Genomic DNA, 6,000 nt, shown 5'->3' with positions numbered 1-6,000 from the left:
CATATCTGCCTTTTTACGCATCTTGCGCTCTTCCTCTTTCTTCGTCTCTGTTTCCCTGTTCATGTACACTTTATTCGCTACCTCCATTAGTTGGGTGATAGACATACCTGCAAACCCTTCTAACTTCTGTAGCTTGCGCTTAATATCTCCGTAAGCTTGGCTGACAAAGGCGGAGTTTACCATTCGGGAATTATCTGCGTCTTCCGGATTAAAGGGGGTATACAAGCGGTATGCGTCCAATAATCGGTCATAAAAGACACTGGGCGCTTCATCACTTTTCTGAATCACCTCAACTGTCTTCGACATGTTAATGGCTTTCTTCCCTCCGGCTTTCATGCCAGCAATTATAGCGTCTCTATAGGCTTTAAGTTGGACCATATCTGCGCCATTAACATTCCAATCGGGATCGGTATTAGGGTAATGTGTTGCGGCCCATGCTGCTGGATTGGCTTGATTTAAAGCACGGGCTCTATCCTCTAGCGCTTTAATGGCCGCTTGGTTAATCCTTGTCCTTTCCTCATTATTAAACAAAGTCATTAATAACTGCTGGCAATCAGCCCATGTCGGATTATGTGTCTGAACTATCGAGGTGAACAGATCGGTCATAGCTTGTGGTTTCTCAGTGTACGAGGAATTGTGGGTCTTCCAATTCAAGAGATCGGTAGTCGTGAACGGGACATATACGAAGACTGGGTCAGCATGTGCCATTTGACCTGCGGCATCGAGATAGGCTGACCCAGGATTCAGACGAAGAGGCATCTGATAATGCTTAAGTTGTTGGGTACCGGTCAGTTGTCTGGTTAGTATAGGGCTACGTGAAGGGGCGTCAGTTATGGGTTCCAGTCGGGGGGAAATAGGGCATGAGGATGTGGGAGCTTGATTTTGGGAAAAGTTAGTAAATAGAATACTCCCAGCCGAGCTAGAAGAAGCTTGACCGGAAGTTTGAAGTGGCGCCAAATCAGGATATTTAGATCTAACGGGGGTTGGTTCTGGTTCCGGAAGGGGAGGTTTAATACGAGGGGGGGTGGATTCTGTACTAGAGGAGGAAGCGGAAGTGGATGAGGGCAATGAGGGGAGGGGTATAGAACTTCCTGCATTCGCGTCATTTCCTCTTAAAGGGAAGTAAGGGGGCGGCAAAGGAATCTCGGACTCAGGGGGCGTGTCCAAAATGGGCCTAACCACAGTCCTAGTGGACAAACAAGTCCTGGCCACCATGAGGCGACATTGCTCCTCGTGGCATATCTGAATCCATTTTGGTCGTTTACAGCCTGTCTCCAGCAATCAATATATGGAAACTGTCCGTAAAGTTCAGGCCTACCTGATACAGCCACGTGTACACGCTGTATCAGGGTTGGATCCAAACTACCACGTGGCGGCCATGCCGCAACCAAAGTAGGCCACTCCCTAGTGCACAAAGTGACCAAACGTACAGGAGACATTTTAACCCCGAAATCACATGTTTTGAATCCCTTTTTAAAATTCTTTACCATACAACCTAAGGGATCCGGAATCGTTGACTCCGACGCGCCCATACTTATCAATGGAACGTCGTTGACAACGAATACTATGCACGCGTACTATTCAACAGTCACACCCGTTTCCTCTGGCAACAGCACCACGTGGTACGGTTACCAAGTGAAACGTACACAATAACACAATAAACACTCAGGGAATTCCCGTACACACACAGCTGTTACACCAGTCACTAGATAATCAATATTATGCCCTTTGGCGAAACTATACAGTCACCCACGCTATAATTCTCTATATATGAATTACCCGTCTATAACACACCCCAGTAACATCGTCTTTTACAAATAGCGGTTACAGTACGGTTAGCATAGGTCAAAGCACAATTTAAGGTCACAATACAATTATTAGTGGTTATGGTGTTAAACATGCAATAGACTACAATGATTAGTACTTATATACAGTGTCAGTAAATATACAGGGTTATGGTACCGTGCACTATGATACAGCAACACACTATTAACACTCTCGCTAGACGGCTGAGCTCGCGCTATCTAACAAGATATACACTTTACTAACAATCTTTAACACATTTACAATCCCAACTAAACTATTGGCCAGTACCTTGAATGGACTACCTAAAACTATGTACACCCGTTTTGGTTAGCCACACTGCCCAAGCACCACATATAGCGAACTAGAGGACCGAATTTACACAGACGCCTCTTAGTCGATTACTCTATCAAAAATCTAGTGGGTTCCAAATTTACACGCCTTACCACTTAGCCAAGATAGGTTGAGAGCTAGCGAACCGAATTTACACAGGCGCCGCTTAGTCTCCCGGTCCCTCCGACCTAGCGAACGTAATATACACCCTAGAACGCTAGTCTAGACAAGACACCGGTGTCCGGCTAGGGCTATTTACACAGGACCCCGCCTGACTAACCAAATCAAACGGTCTTACTAAAGAGCGTTCGATTGAGCGGTGCGCCTTCGCTCCTTCCCTCCGACAGAGGGGGCAGATTCCATACACAATTCAAATCCCTTATGGGCCTACCGCACAATCGGTATACCCCTAGTGGGTCTGCCGTCTAAAACAGCAGTTGTCTTACCTCCTCGTTCCTGAACCTGAGTTCACACTCATCGACGGGGACACCCCAGCACTTCTTAAGTAGAGGCCGATGATCTCCTGGACAACAGACCAGTGGCGCCGAGACGAAGGGAGGTCCACGCAGAAGTTCAGGGGTGCAGCCGTAGAGAACGTGGGCAAAGATAGACCGTCTCACGCCTCTGCCTCTCAGCTACCGTTGAACGATGAGCTTCCCGGCCAATGCACCAAATGATACCGGAGAAACTGACGGAAGCCAAGCACAGAGAGATGGACACAGGTTTCTTCAGGAAGGAAGAGATTCTTTATTGGATCACCGATCGGGACTCAGAGGGACTAATGTCACCAAAATACAGCAAGTTCTGAGCCCCGGACAATAGTGCAGGCTCCTTATATAGGCACATAACTCCTCCCATATTAAGCTCCACCCGCACATTCTCTTGACCAATCAATACAAATAAGAATTAACTTCCTGCTTGACCGCATGGCTTGTCCAGCACAATGGAGGAGGGGAATACTACATCCTGTATTCTTGCACATGCTCCGTACACTACTGATCGTACCTTGCCTCGTGCAACCAACTGATCGATACGTCAGCATATGCACGTACACATGCCACGTGGTAATCTCGGCCTACTAAATTTATTTTTACCGAGATTCCACCACAAATATTTTTAGGATACCGGAATATTGAAGGATATAATAGTTATATGTGGAATAAAAGCCTGTTGATCCAAAGAGAAACCTGACTATTGTGGAATTCAGAAGAAAATTGGCTTCTTTTTCATCAACAGCCATAATCTAAATATGTGAAAAGTTAAACATGATGGATTTGAGTATTTTGTTCAACCAATATTGCCATGTGACTACGTAACATTTATATCATAAAGGAAGTTAATAGATTCTCTTTCCTGTGGATTGATTTTCTCGCTACATTTTATTATAGTTCAAAACAAGAGAAATCTCAATGTATGCATCCTGGTAAAATATTTTATAAATAAATGAATAAATACATAAATCATTTATAAATATTGCCGGCCATTATTTGGAAACCCAGGTAGTGGGACACATGGTCCCCATTTTGGGAGAATCCCGTCGCTGTCAGGTTTGGCGCTTGTCATCTACCTGGAGGCCCCCGAGCCTGGACTAGGTATGTGCTAGTCTGATATGCAGTATGTTTTATTGCACATGCACCGCCTGCATGTCACCTAATAGGTCTCTGATAAAACGGGGTATTTGGTGTAATATCTGTTTTCCCCTAGTCCGGGGTAAGACTGGACGCCTTGTTTTACAGGAATCATAATCCAGCCTACACTCTCTGTAAATATTGGAGAGAGCGGCCAGTCACTGGGGAGAAATGGAAGACTAAGATCCAGATTAGTGGACTTATTGCCCTGCTGCAGCATATGAATTCTACATACTACATGGGGAGACTTGTATACCCAGGGGGACATGGAGCATGTGGCACCATTTTAATGTCACTGTGAGGTTTAATGACTGTAAAGGCTGTTAAAGGGATTTGTTTAATAAAGTTAGAGTTTGTTCTCTCTGCCATCCAGGCAGTCTGAGCGTTCCAAGCCTCGCTCTCGCAGCTGTTGGATGACAGCTGTATCACGTGTGTGGTCCAAGCCTCGCTCTCGCAGCTGTTGGATGACAGCTGTATCACGTGTGCGTTCCAAGCCTCGCTCTCGATGGTGACACCCTTTGCTGTGACTGGTAGGGCGGGTCCTGCCGGCGGCCAATCAGACGGCGCCTTGCGTGGTACCTGGGTGTGTGCTAGGGGAGTGTGGAAAGGGGCGGGACCAGAGACTGGGAGCCGCGGGATCTCTAGACAGGAGACAGGAGCCGGGAGAGGAGCTCGGAGCCGCCGGGAGGGAGGCTGAGCGGGCGGACACAGGTACCGAGTACCGGGGGGAGGGGCCACTGGGTGTACTGACCGACTGACCTACCGACTGTGTGACCCCCCACCTTCACTCACTGCCCCCCCATGTACACACAGCCCCCCCATGTACACACAGCCCCCCACCTTCACTCACTGCCCCCCACCTTCACTCACTGCCCCCCACCTTCACTCACTGCCCCCCACCTTCACTCACTGCCCCCCACCTTCACTCACTGCCCCCCACCTTCACTCACTGCCCCCCACCTTCACTCACTGCCCCCCACCTTCTTTCACGGCCCCCCTGTACACACAGCCCCCCACCTTCACTCACTGCCCCCCACCTTCTCTCACTGCCCCCCTGTACACACAGCCCCCCACCTTCACTCCCGCCCCCCCCCTGTACACACAGCCCCCCCACCTTCACTCACTGCCCCCCACCTTCACTCACTGCCCCCCACCTTCACTCACTGCCCCCCACCTTCACTCACTGCCCCCCACCTTCACTCACTGCCCCCCACCTTCACTCACTGCCCCCCACCTTCACTCACTGCCCCCCACCTTCTCTCACTGCCCCCCCTGTACACACAGCCCCCCACCTTCACTCACTGCCCCCCCTGTACACACAGCCCCCCCCACCTTCTCTCACTGCCCCCCTGTACACACAGCCCCCCACCTTCACTTGCTGCCCCCACCTTCACTCACTGCCTCCCCTGTACACACAGCCCCCCACCTTCACTTGCTGCCCCCCTGTACACACAGCCCCCACCTTCACTCACTGCCCTCCACCTTCACTCACTGCCCCCCACCTTCACTCACTGCCCCTCCTGTACACACAGCCCCCCACCTTCACTCACTGCCCCCCCTGTACACACAGCCCCCCACCTTCACTCACTGCCCCCCCTGTACACACAGCCCCCCACCTTCACTCACTGCCCCCCCGTACACACAGCCCCCCACCTTCACTCACTGTCCCCCCTGTACACACAGCCCCCCCCACCTTTACTCACTGCCCCCCCTGTACACACAGCCCCCCACCTTTACTCACTGCCCCCCTGTACACACAGCCCCCCACCTTCACTCACTGCCCTCCTGTACACACAGCCCCCCATCTTCACTCACTGCCCCCACCTATACTTGCTTCCCCCTGTACACACAGCCCCCCCACCTTCACTCACTGCCCCCCCTGTACACACAGCCCCCCACCTTCACTCACTGCCCCCACCTTCACTCACTGCCCCCCCTGTACACACAGCCCCCCACCTTCACTCACTGCCCCCCCTGTACACACAGCACCCCACCTTCACTCACTGCCCCCCCTGTACACACAGCCCCCCACCTTCACTCACTGCCCCCCCTGTACACACAGTGCCCCCACCTTCACTCACTGCCCCCCCCCGTACACACAGTGCCCCCACCTTCACTCACTGCCCCCCCGTACACACAGCCCCCCACCTTCACTCACTGCCCCCCCTGTACACACAGCCCCCCACCTTCACTCACTGCCCCCCCTGTACACACAGCCCCCCACCTTCACTCACTG

At 51.3% G+C, this 6,000-nt stretch overlaps 1 protein-coding gene across 2 annotated transcripts in view; it reads left to right on the top strand.

Moving 5' to 3' along the window:
• Positions 1-4,381: 4,381 nt before the first annotated feature.
• PACSIN2 (protein kinase C and casein kinase substrate in neurons 2) overlaps positions 4,382-6,000 on the top strand; it is a 72,851-nt gene continuing 71,232 nt past the window's right edge. For both annotated transcript variants that reach the window (XM_063446709.1, XM_063446706.1), the window contains exon 1: positions 4,382-4,475. The gene's annotated coding sequence lies outside the window, so the exon portion shown is untranslated. The remainder of the gene's footprint in view (positions 4,476-6,000) is intronic.

This window comes from Pelobates fuscus, chromosome 3, assembly GCF_036172605.1.
Source record: "Pelobates fuscus isolate aPelFus1 chromosome 3, aPelFus1.pri, whole genome shotgun sequence".
Lineage (NCBI taxonomy): Eukaryota > Metazoa > Chordata > Amphibia > Anura > Pelobatidae > Pelobates > Pelobates fuscus.
This window is presented reverse-complemented; position numbering and strand designations above follow the sequence as displayed.